The sequence below is a fragment of the Mus musculus genome, chromosome 11 (assembly GCF_000001635.26).
Source record: "Mus musculus strain C57BL/6J chromosome 11, GRCm38.p6 C57BL/6J".
NCBI classification, from domain to species: Eukaryota; Metazoa; Chordata; class Mammalia; order Rodentia; family Muridae; genus Mus; species Mus musculus.
In genome coordinates, this window is record NC_000077.6 from 72560866 (window position 1) to 72573790 (window position 12925).

Sequence of the window (12925 nt, forward strand, 5' to 3'; positions counted from 1 at the left end):
CTGTGACCCGTGTGGCGGAAGGAGGGAACTGATACCCACCAGTTCTTCTCTTACTACACATGGACTGTGGCACCTGTGTCTCACACACACACACAGTAAATGTAAATAAAGAAAAACAAGACAAAAGAGACAGAGAGAGCCAGCAAGATGTCTCCTCATAGGGAAAAGCATTTGCCCAAAGCATGAGTTCAACAACCTGATTGGATCCCTGAATCCCACAGTGGAAGAGAACCAACTCCCAAATATGTTCTCTGGCCTCCACAAGTTCACTGTGGCATATGTGCACACACACTCACACAGAGGCACACACACACACATTATTAACATACATACATACAATAATAATACCAAATTCAATGTTTTACAAATTTAGACAGGGTCTCACTGTGTTAGCTTGACTGACCTGGAACTCACTATGTAGACCAGACAGGCCTTGAACTCACAAAGACCCTCAGGCCTCTGCCTCCTGAGTGCTGGGATAAAAGGCGTGCACTACAACACCTGACTTTTTTTTTTTTTTAATGAAAAAAAGGAAAGAAAGAAATTTCCAGCCTCACAGGATAAAAAGTGATAGAAAGTCACCAGGCAAATACTTTTTAGAAATCCCCAAGGGTCTTCTTTTGAAGATAAGGAAGCTCGAGGTCCAAATAACAGCAGATGGGTCAGCAGCTAGACAAGGATGTGAATTCTGTTTCATGACAAGTGGAGAAGTCGGCTTCTTCGTGGTTCATTAGCTTAGGGGCGACACAAAGTCATCATGGTCCATGGTCCTGTTTTTCTCTCTGAAGTCTTAGAGAGAGAGAGAGAGAGAGAGAGAGAGAGAGAGAGAGAGAGAGAGGAGGAAGGGGAGGAAGGGGAGGAGGAGGATCACCATCATCATCATCATCTCCCTATATAGCCTTGACTGGCTTGGAACTTGCTATGCAGACCAGGCTAGCTTCTAACTCATAGAAATCTGTCTGCCTCTGCCTCTGCCCTCTGCCCTCTGCCCTCTGCCCTCTGCCCTCTGCCCTCTGCCCTCTGGCTTCTCTCTCTGGCCTCTCTGGCCTCTCTGGCCTCTCTGGCCTCTCTGGCCTCTCTGGCCTCTCTCTCTGGCCTCTCTGGCCTCTCTGGCCTCTCTGGCCTCTCTGGCCTCTCTGGCCTCTCTGGCCTCTCTGGCCTCTCTGGCCTCTGCCTCTGCCTCTGCCTCTGCCTCTGCCTCTGCCTCTGCCTCTGCCTCTGCCTCTGCCTCTGCCCCTGCCTTCCAAGTGCTGAGACTAAAGACATATGTCACCATGCCAGGCTTCTCTTGGAAGTCTTACAGGCAAGCCTCTGGTGACATATCTATGGTGCTTTAGCAAATCCCCCCAAAGCTTACAGTTTTAGATTCCAGCAGTCATGTATTCTGTCCCATGGTTCAGCTGGTAGGGAGTCAGGAGTAGGCAAGATGGTGGCTGGGGGTTGGGGGTATCACTGCAGTGAGGGCTCCCGGCAGCAGAAAACTCAAAGGCCCCATGAGGCTAGAAGTTGCTCACTCATGTAACTGAAAAGTGGGTGCTGCTGCTTCCCTCCCCACAGGGACCCTGTACAGGGCCCTGCTTGAATGTCCTCCCCGTGTGGAGGCTAGCTTCCTCAGAGGCAACCAACAAAGGCTAAAACAACTAGGATTCCAGCAACACTCCATCAGTCACAAAGTCTGTCCTTGACCCACGGTGGTGGCCAGGACCCAGTGACAAGAACAGCAGGGTTTGAAGCTTGTTGGAGCTGGCTACACACTCACATTCTAAGGTTTTTCATCAAACATGCAAGAGGAGAGCAGAGTAATTCCGATACGTGTGTGTGTGTGTGTGTGTGTGTGTGTGTGTATTCATCAGGGAAAAAAAATGCCCAAGATCTTTACTAGAAACCCTCCAAGTGGCTCTCTCCTAGACCCTATGAAGCAAGATAAAAGCACAAGCCAATGCTCTGGCAGCAAGAGAAGCTTGAAAGATGGACACCACAGGAGTCTACCTCTGTCCATGAAGAAGAAAATGGTTATTGGATAAACCAGATGTGGTGACACATGTCTATGATCTCAGTACTGGAAAGTTGGAGGTTGGAAGATCATATCAGAAATTCAAGGTCATTCTCAAACACATAGCAAGTTCAAGGCTGAACTACCAGAGACCCTGTCTCAAAAAAAAGGGAAGCTGAGGGACTGGAGAGAAGCTCAACTCAACAGTTACAAGTAGCCACTGCCTATTCACAGAACAGGAGTTATATCCCCAGCACCTCCATCAGGAGACTCACCACACCAGGGATCTGACACCCACTTTTGGTCTCTAGGGCACTGAACTCACACAAGCCAATTATACAGCCACACACACGTAGGGAGCTGGGGAGGTGGTTCAGTGGTTGAAAGCACTGGTTGCTCTTCCAGAGGACCCAAGTTCTGCTCTCTGCTTGCACACAGCACCTTCCAACCATATGAAACTCCAGTTCTGGGAGGACTTATGACTTCTTCTGTCCTCTTCAGGTACTGCACATATGGCGGGCAGCCATATATGCATGCAAAATACAACACACATAAAATAAAAATATATAAATTTTAAACAAAAATAGGACAGTAAGATGGCTCAGTCAGCAATGGCACTTCCTGTGCAAGCCTCGCAAGTCTGAGCTCAGTGTCTAGAACCCATGTAAATGTAGGAGAAGCGAGCTAACTCACAAACATATCCTACCGGCCTTCAGATGCACACCTTGCCATTCTTGTATGCACATATCATGTGTACGTATACAACAATTGAAAATAACTTTTAATTAATAACAAAAAATAAAAATAAAATCTCCCCAGGTGGTATTGATGCAAGCCTTTATTTTATCCCAGCACTTAGAAGGCAGAGGCCAGCCTGGTCTACAGAGTGAGTTCCAGGACAATCAGGGCTACACAGAACCACCCTATCTTGGAAAAAAAAACAATAAAGTAAAATCTCTAGGCAGATTCATATATACATATATAAGCCAGATGTGGTGACACTTGTCTATAACCCTATCACTTAGCAAGATCAGGAGTTCAAGGCTAAACTCAGCTACATTGCGAGTTCAAGAGTATCCTGGGCTTCTAGAGAAAAGAGGAGGGCAGAGAACGGGAATGAATATATGTCTGTTAGGTGAGGAAACATCTTCCTCGGCTGGAGCCTACAGGAGCCTGAGAAAGTCAGTTGCCTACAAGGAATGAACAGCCATATTCCCTGGAAAAGGAGGTGTGCTCTTAACCTCCTAATGCCTTTAACCCAAGCATTTGGAAGGCAGAGGCCAGCCTGGTCTACATAGCAAGTTCTAGGCTAGCCAAACCCATGTAGTGAGACCCTGTCTCAGAAAACAAAACAAAAACAAAAGAACCAAACGTTATGGTGTGGATTCCCAAGGAAGAAATCTGAGGTGGCAGAAACCAGTTGTGGTTTTCAGCAGGGGTCCTGATGGCATAAAGGGTACAGCAGAAGCAGCTGTTGAAAGCTGAGGGTCACAGGATTTCATGCCCGGGGTCCTCCTAGCTGACTGAGCACAGCAGAATTGCAGACAGTATCTTTCATCAGGGAGTCCTGTAGACAGATTAATTCCAGGTTTCAGTAGAGAGCGACATCCTGTGGCCATTAAAAGCAATGTCAGCCAGGACGTGGTAAAATGTGAGAAAGTTTCTTAGTAAATTTAGAGTGGTCTTAAGATGCTGTACCTCGGGGGCTGGTGAGATGGCTCAGTGGTTAAGAGCACCGACTGCTCTTCCAAAGGTCCAGCAACCACATGGTGGCTCACAACCATCCATAACAAAAATCTGAAAACTTCTGGAGTATCTGAAGATAGCTACAGCGTATACACATATAATTAATTAATTGATTAATTAATTAATTAATTAATTTAAAAAAAGCAAAAACAAAAAAAGTCTACATTCTTTCCTGCTGGCTGGAGAGAGGTCAGTTAAGAGCACCTGCTGCTCTTGCACAGGACTTTCACAGTTTCCGGCACCCCCATGATGGTTCACAACCACCCATAACTCCAGTTCTCCCACATCCGATGCCCTCTTTTGACCTCCACAGGCAATAAGTATACATATGGTGAACATGTACACATGCAGATAAAACACTTACACAAAAAATAAATTTTAAGCTGGGCGGTGGTGGTGCACGCCTTTAATCCCAGCACTTGGGAAGGCAGGCAGATTTCTGAGTTCGAGGACAGCCTGGTCTACAGAGTGAGTTCCAGGACAGCCAGGGCTATACAGAAACCCTGTCTCGAAAACAAAAACAAACAAACAAACAAATAAATAAAATTTTAAAAAGAAAAGAAATTTTAAAGTCTAAAATAAAAAGAAAGATATATGGTTAATGGTGTCAGTAAGGCTACTACATAGAGAGACCCTGTCTCAAAAATAGATAAGCTGGGTGTAGTGTGCAGACCTTTAATCCCAGAATTTCACAGGCTGAAGCTAGCAAATGTCTGGAAGTTTGAGGCTAGCCTGGTCTACATAGAAAGCTAATGACATCCTGTCTCCTTTTTCTTTTTCTTTTTCTTTTCTTTTTTTTTTTTTTTTTTTTTTTTTTTTTTGAGATAGGGTTTCTCTGTATAACCCTGGCTGTCCTGGAACTCACTTTGTAGACCAGGCTGGCCTCAGTTGTATCAGCAATTTACTCCATAAATGCCTGCTGCTCCCAGCCTTGGTCTGTGGGCAGTGGCTAATTCAGAGACTCATAACTGGTCCAAGCGCTGAGAGGAGACTGCAAGGCACTCAGCCCTAAGTGGGTTGAATCGACCCCTACTCCGTTTCCAGGGCTCCGGGAAAACTTCAGAAGAGAGGCTGTGAAGAGTGTAGGAGCAGAAGGATGGGAGCGAGGCTGTGAAACGCTGTCCCTTTGACACCACACAGGTGTTAGATTCACAGATTCACAGATACAAGGTTTAACCCATCAAATTCTAACACAGATGAGGGAGGGGCTCACAAGACCCCACCCCTGGTTGAAGACCTGTTGTCAGTTGATGGCTACTAAAAAAAGAGTCATTTTTCTTTGGGAGTATTACCGCTGATAGATTACTAATGTTCCAGTGAATATCCCAAAACCAAGAACACACAGGCCTCAGAGAGTTACTAAAGAGAAGAAAACATGGAGCTGGGAAGCGGTTCAGGAGAATTGGAGGCAGGGGGCAAGGGGTGAATATGATCAACAAAAGTATGTAACTTTGGCCTAGAGAGATGGCTCAGCGGTTACGAGCGCTGACTGCTGAGGTCCTGAGTTCAAATCCCAGCAACCACATGATGGCTCACAACCATCTGTAATGGGATCTGATGCCCTCTTCTGGTGTGTCTGAAGAGAGTGACAGTGAACTCACGTACATAAAATTAACGAATAAATCTTAAAAGAGAGATACATCTCCTCTTTTTAAAAAAGTGACTTTTTCAAAGAAATTTTAAAATTATATTAATTAAAATAAAACCATCTCTAATTTCTATGATGGTCACAGCAACAGACCCGGCCATATGGTTTTCCTCCCTGGCTTCCTTGCCATGGTCTCTGTAGGCTTCCTAGTCATCCCTAATTTTCCTAGGACTTGGATAGTAGTTTACTCTCTTTCTATCTTCCCTGGTGACCCATTCAGGTGATATCACCAGCCACAGAGATGGCCCTTTCACCATCTGGACCTCTGGACCCTCTTGTAAACAATCACGTTACCCTAGCAATCCCATGAGGATTACCCACATCAGCACCACCTTTAGACTCATGACTTAAAGCACATACTCCCCCGCCCCCACCCCTCACCCCCAGATCAAAACGCCCCATCGCCCCATCGTTCTCCTCCCTACACCGTGGCACTCTCCTTAGTCCTACTACAGTCCATGGGAACCTCGAAGCTCCTGAGCGCATGCCATGGTCCCTAGCCATCAGGACCTGTTTTCTCACTCCCTCTTTTGCCGATTCATGATAGGTCTCTATCATCACCCATAGCTCTTCTCCCAGGTTTCTCCTCCCTTGGCTGATCTGCCAAAGCCCCCGCCCCAGCCCTCCATTTCACACCTGCACCCACACAGCTAGATGGAACCAAAGAGGAAGAACAGACCGTGCTTGCAGGGAACTCATTGTAAACTCATCCCACGAAACTCCAGCAGGTGCAAGGCAGTGCCCAGAAAACTCCCTCCCTCCCCGGGAGGCTTGCCTTCCCATCCTCCGCTCCACTGCAGCAAGTTGCCTGTCCTCAAAGCCCCTCCACTGCCGCTCTGCACTCTCTGGGGAAGGAAAGAGGAAACACACAGACAGACAGACGCCTTCACCTTCCACCAACTCATCTTAGGCCCCTCCTGTGTCCACCTCAACTCCCCACTCTTCTCTCCTCAGCTACTCCTTCCCACACGCCTACTCCATTGTTCCACTCTGTTGGTCTCCCTCTTCCCACGCGTCATTCATCAAGCTCAGTGGAACACCATCAACCTTACCTCCCTAATCACCAGGCCTCTGCAGTCTCTCCTCTGCATCACCTTAAAATACCCTTCTGTGGGGCCAGAGACAGCTCAGTTGGTAGAACGTTTGCCTGGAGTACACTAAGCCCTGGGTTCAATGGAGAGTCCCACAGACAAATATTAGGCAGAGCTAGCTAGCTCGAAGAGTTCTGCACGCCGGGGGGGGGGGGGGTGCGGGGGAGGGGGTCAAGGACATCACGAGAACTTTGCCAACAGACTGGGACTCAAGTGGGCTCACAGAGATCAGGAAGTCTGCATGGGTCTGACCTAGGTCCTCTGCATATATGTTATGATTTTGTAGCTCAGTGCTCTTGTGGGGTTTCTAACCGTGGGAGTGGAGGCTGGTTTTGACTCTTTTGCCTGCCTCTGGGACCGTTTTCTTCCTATTGGGTTGCTTCTTCCAGACTTGCTGTGAGAATATGTGCCTGGTCTTATTGTAATCTGTTTGGTTGATGCCCCTGGGAGGCCTGCTCTTTTCTGAGGGGAGGTGGAGGTGGGGTGGATGTGAGGGAAATGCGGTTGGGGGGAGGAAAGGGAGAGGAAACTGCAGCTAGGATATAATATATGAGAGATAAACAAACAAACAAACACTTGATGCTCTTCCAAAGGACCCAGGTCCAGCACCCACATTGTGGCTCACAATTGACTCTTTCTAGTTCAAAGCATCCACTGGCCTCCATGGGCACTGCATGCATATAGTACAAAAGGCCCATAGAATAAAATTTAAAACTAAATGCCATTCTTGACTACATAGAAAGTTCAAAAACAGCCTGGGCTATATGAGACCTTGTCTCAAAAACCAAAAATTAGAGCTAGAGAGATGAGTCAGAGGGCTGAAGAAATAGCTTAGTAGTTGCTGGCTGTTCTTCTAGAGGTCCTGAGTTCAATTCCCAGTAACCTATGGTGGCTCACAGCTATCTGTAATGAGATCTGTTATCCTCTTCTGGCATTCAGGATGTACATGCAGATAGAGCACTCATACATAAATATAATATAATATAAAACAAATAAATCACTTAAAAAAATTAAAGGGGCTGGGGAGAGATGGCTCAGCGGTTAAGAGCACTGACTGCACTTCCAGAGATCCTGAGTTCAATTCCCAGCAACCACATGGTGGCTCACAACCATCTGTAATGTGATCTGATGCCCTCTTCTGGTGTGTCTGAAGACAGCGACAGCGTACTCATATAAATAAAAAATAAAAATTAAGCCGGGCGGTGGTGGCGCACGCCTTTAATCCCAGCACTTGGGAGGCAGAGGCAGGCGGATTTCTAAGTTCGAGGCCAGCTTGGTCTACAAAGTGAGCGCCAGGACAGCCAGGGCTATACAGAGAAACCCTGCCTTGAAAAAACCAAAAAAAATAATAAAAAATAAAAAATAATAATAAAAATAATAAAAAAATAAAAATTAGCCGGGTGTGGTGGTGCATGCCTTTAATCCCAGCACTCGGGAGGCAGAGACAGGCGGATTTCTGAGTTCGAGGACAGCCTGGTCTACAAAGTGAGTTCCAGGACAGCCAGGGCTATATAGAGAAACCCTGTCTTGAAAAAAACAAAAACAAAACAAAAACAAAAAACAAACAACAAAAAAGAATGCATGTACTAGTTTTATTTAATGCCTTCAAACTGGAGCTAGGAGAATAAACAAACTGTATTTTCTATAGTCTAAATGTGTTAACCAACTGCATGAAAAAATGAAACAAACATGACTACTAAAGTATAGAGAAGATTTTTTTTTTATTGTAGATATAAGAGGAAAAGCAGGCAGAGGAATGAGACCAGACTGAACGTGGCTGGCCGACTAAGCTAGACCATGAGAGGAGAGAGGAGGGAAAGCAAGAGAGGAGCTGCTGACAGATTGGAGTAGCCAAAACCACTGTTACAAGGGATCTTGCAAGGGGAAGGGAAGCAGAATCCCAGCCCCCGGGAGGGAGGGGTTTAAGGTAGGGGGCGGAGCGAGAAATGCTGGGAGGAGCACAGATAACTGGTGATGCTCGGAAGGCAGGCCAGCAGCTGCTTTGGTATGTTATTTTTGTTTTTGTTTTTTGTTTGTTTGTTTGTTTTTTGTTTCGGTTTTTCGAGACAGGGTTTCTCTGTATAGTCCTGGCTGTCCTGGAACTCACTTTGTAGACTAGGCTGGCCTCGAACTCAGAAATCCACCTGCCTCCTGAGTGCTGGGATTAAAGGCATTTTGTTATGTTATTAGGCACTTCTGTCAGCCATTTAACCTGAGTTCTGAGACCCAACACAACTTATCATTACCATTTTCAAATCACATTTATTGAGTGTACATATATGTACGTTCAGCCATGTGTGTGGAGGTCAGAGGACAACTTGTGAGAGTTCATACCGTGTGGGTCTCAGATCATCACAATTGGCAGCAAATAAATGCCTTTATCAATTGATAGAAATAAGCTCATGGTCGCAAAGAAAGAGACCACCACTCCAGCGGACACGGCAAAACTTTACTCTTGAAACTTTACTTTGTGCTCGGAAGAGTGAGCACAAAGAGACAGGAAATGCCCTTGATTTCTATTCTAATGCAGGTTGTGAGTTGGTCTTTTCTTCACCTGCCCAGTGCACAGTCTTATTCATTTGGCTAGTTTGAAAAGAACTGGCATAGCCAGGCAGTGGTGGCCCACGCCTTTAATCCCAGCACTTGGGAGGCAGAGGCAGGCGGATTTCTGAGTTCGAGGCCAGCCTGGTCTACAGAGTGAGTTCCAGGACAGCCAGGGCTACACAGAGAAACCCTGTCGAAAAAGAAAGGAAAAGAACTGGCGTAAGTACAGGAAATGAAAGAGGTCACTGCTCCCTGGGGAAAAGGGTCACTTCTCCAGGTCATCAGGTTACTGAACCGCAACAGGGGCCCTCTGTGTTAACAAAGGTTTAACTGGCAGGGGTGGGGGATAGGAGAGAGGAGGTGGGAAAGATATATAACCCCTGCTTACAAAGTGGGAGAGATAAAATGCTTTGACTTCTTTGTTCCAAACACAAGTTCTACAGTTTTCAACAAAAATGACTCATATTTGATATTATACACTAAACTACTTCACTAGCCCCTATTTACTTTTTATTTTATTTTAGGGATGCACTCCTCTGTGTGTGTGTGTGTGTGTGTGTGTGTGTGTGTGTGTGTGTGTTCGTGTGCATGTGCACATGAAGATTCACAGGAGAGGAGGGTAGGGAGAGGGAGAGAGATTCTGTCTCAAAAACAAACAAAAAAGAAAGAAAAAGAAAAAGCAAGGCAGATGTCGTAGTACGGCCATGGTCGCTTGCTAGCAAGTCCATCCCAGCGCTAGATCCCGCTGACCATAGGAAGTGGGTGTGGCTTCCGGAAGTCTTCCGAACCTCCCAAACAAAATGGGAAGATGACAAAGGAAATGATTGCCTAGGTGCTTTGCTTGTCAGAAGCCTTTGAAGCAAATCAGAGCTATGATGAACCGTGGCCACCAGATGGCACCAAAAACTAAGTAGAAAACAGAAACCTACCGGCCTGCTGATCCGCGGTCAGTGCACTTCGACGTGCTCCAGAAATTGAAGGTACGGTGTGTGCTACATGGTGGGGGTCTAGAACGACAGCTTTCCCCAGGCGCTGAAGTAGAGGTTGGACCCAGGCTAGACTCTGTCTTTCCATCTATACATTGGGCACGAGTAGCCTCAGTACCAAAGCTCAGAACCCTCCTTTATATCAGTGTGACTTGGGACTAAGGATGCTGGAAAAAAGGAAGAGGCCTTCTTCAACCCCACTTCCGGTAGTGAGGAGTGTGTCTTTTTCCTGGGCAGGCTACTGGTGCTCACCCACATGAACCTTGTAGGACAGGGCACAGCATCCATACTGTAAAGTCTATGATGAGGAAGAAGCAATCCTCATATGATGAACCTTCCACCTAGAAGAGAGAAATGTGTTTTTCTTAAACAAACCAAAAAGCTACTATCAACTAAGATGCCAAGAGGCTGTGGGCCAAGTTGCAAACCAGCAGAGTTTATAGGCTCCAACCATGAAGGGAAAACCCTATGATCAACTACTTGGGGTCTCAGGGTTTTCTTTAGTTTGCTATGGTGGTGGTTGTTGTTGTTTTAAATGTAAAGTGTGTGTGTGTGTTCCACGTTCCACAGTGTATGAGTACAAGGCAAAGGACAACGTTCAGGAGTTGGTTCTGCAGTCCCTAAAGCAGTGTGCTACAAAAGTAATCAAAGCAGCAGCTGCTGTCCCCCCACCCTTCTGCCCTAGCTTACAGTCACCATAGATGTTCCCACAGGACCTGTCAAAATGGTGGCACCTAGACACCTCCTCAGTGTGCAGCCATCACAGGAGCTGTGCAATGTCAGCCCCTTCTCTCCAGCCTCCCCAAGCAGCTCCAGAGAATTGGTGCCTCAGCCAAAGCCACCTGAGACTGGGAAGAACTTCCCATCTGTACTGGCTGGTTTCCTGTCAACTTGACACAGCTGGAGTTATCACAGAGAAAGGAGCTTCAGGTGAGGAAATGCCTCCATGAGATACAACTGTCAGGCATTTTCTCAATTAGTGATCAAGGGGGAAAGGCCCCTTGTGGGTGGGACCATCTCTGGGCTGGCAGTCTTGGTTCAATAAGAAAGCAAGCTGAGCAAGCCAGGGGAGGCAAGCCAGTAAAGAACATCCCTCCATGGCCTCTACATCAACTCCTGCTTCCTGACCTGCTTGAGTTCCAGTCCTGACTTCCTTGGTGATGAACACCAGTATGGAAGTGTAAGCTGAATAAACCCTTCCTTCCCAACTTGTTTCTTGGTCATGTTTTGTGCAGGAATAGAAACCCTGACTAAGACACCATCCTAACTCATGGACCCATGTAGAGAAAGGGGGAAGGAAGGAGAAAAAAAAAAAAAGCTACCAATTCCTGAGCACGAAAACCCACCAATCTCTGAGCTTCCTTCCCACAAAAAACCCCACCAATCCCTGAACATGAAAATACACCAAATCCCTGAGCTCCCCAAGCTTGGTGCTTAAAATCCCCCACCAATCCTTAGTCTGGAAATCTCTGCCCCACAAAAGCTCGCTCTCTCTCTCTCTCTCTCTCTCTCTCCTGCCTCTGCCTCCTCACGACTTTGTAACAGGCACTGTGCCATCCTGCAAAGCTACAGAAGGGATTTTCTTTCTTTGTTTTTGTTTTGTTTTGTTTTTTTAATTTTGTAATTATATTTAGGTACAGAAAACTTAATGTACATTTAACCCAATTTAGTGGCGAGTTCTTTAGCCTTTGCTTTTTCCAGCTTGGCAATGCGAGCCACAGACTTAGGACCCAGGACGTTGCCTCCCCTGTGGCGACGGATCTCATCATATCTGTCATTATAATTGGTCCTAATAGCTTCCACCAGCTTAGCCAGAGCACCCTTGTCTTCCGAGTTAACCTGTGTGAAGGCAACAGTGGTGCATGTCTTCCTGTGGACCAGGTGCCCCAGCCTGGCCTTTCCCTTGATGATGCAGTAGGGCACCCCCATCTTTCGACACAGGGCAGGTAGGAAAACCACCAACTCAATGGGGTCTATGTCATGGGCAATCACCACCAGCTGAGCCTTCTTGTTCTCCACCAAGGTGGTGACTGTATTGACTCCTGCTCGGAGGACAGGTGGCCTCTTAGTTGGGACGTCACCTTTGCCAGCAGCTTTCTTCTCAGCACGGGCCAGTAGCCTTTGCTTCTTCTCTTGCTTTGTCTCTGGCCTGTACTTGTGGGCAAGCTTAAGCAGCTGAGTAGCTGTCTGCCTGTCCAGTGCCTGGGTGAACTGGTTAATGGCAGGAGGGACTTTGAGCCGCTTGTAAAGGATGGCTCTTTGCCGCTGCAGCCTCATGTAGCGGGGCCATTTGACAAAGCGCGTTAAATCTCTTTTGGGCTGGATGTCCTATCCAATGCCGAAGTTCTTGGGCCTCTTCTCGAACAGAGGGTTGACCACCTTCTTGGCCTCCTGCTTCTTGACGACGGCGGGGGCCGGGGCCACCTTCTTCCCCTTGGCCTTCTTCCCTTTGGGCATCTTGCACGGCTGCTGGAGAGCTGTTTTGTTTTTCAAGATATGGTTTCTCTGTGTAGTTGTGGCTGTCCAAGAACTTGCTCTATAGACCAGGCTGGCCTCGAACCCAGAAATATCCACCTGCCTCTGTCTCTGAGTACTGGGACTAAGGACATGAGCCATCACACTGAACAACAAAAAGATTTTTTTTTAATTGTTGAAGTAACTGCAAATTGAAAATAGGTAGGACAGCTGGGTGGTGAGGACACATGCCTTTAATCCAATCACTAGGGAGGCAGAGGCAGGCAGAGATCTGTGTTCAAGCCAGAGAGAATGCCAGGGTAGCCATGGCAACACAGAGAAACCCTTTCTCGAATGAAAAAAGAAAAAAGAAAAAAGAAAAAAAGAAGGAAGGAAGAAAACAGGTAGAACTAGAGACAAATGTGTATTCCATCTTTAGCAGAATAGGGGGAGTGGTACCGAT

General features: G+C 46.8%; 1 long non-coding RNA gene and 1 pseudogene across 2 annotated transcripts in view; both read right to left on the bottom strand.

The window, feature by feature from the left end:
• Positions 1-2951: 2951 nt before the first annotated feature.
• Gm51906 overlaps positions 2952-12925 on the bottom strand; it is a 43347-nt gene continuing 33373 nt past the window's right edge. The window contains exons 3-4 of one of the 2 annotated variants that reach the window (XR_003949712.1): positions 9952-10349; positions 2952-3560 (exon numbers count right to left, since the gene is read on the bottom strand). This is a non-coding gene — a long non-coding RNA (predicted gene, 51906). Of the gene's footprint in view, positions 3561-9635; positions 10350-12925 lie in introns of those variants that run through there. The other variant, XR_003949713.1, reaches the window with a different exon arrangement.
• Positions 11616-12503, bottom strand: Gm12712 (annotated as a pseudogene).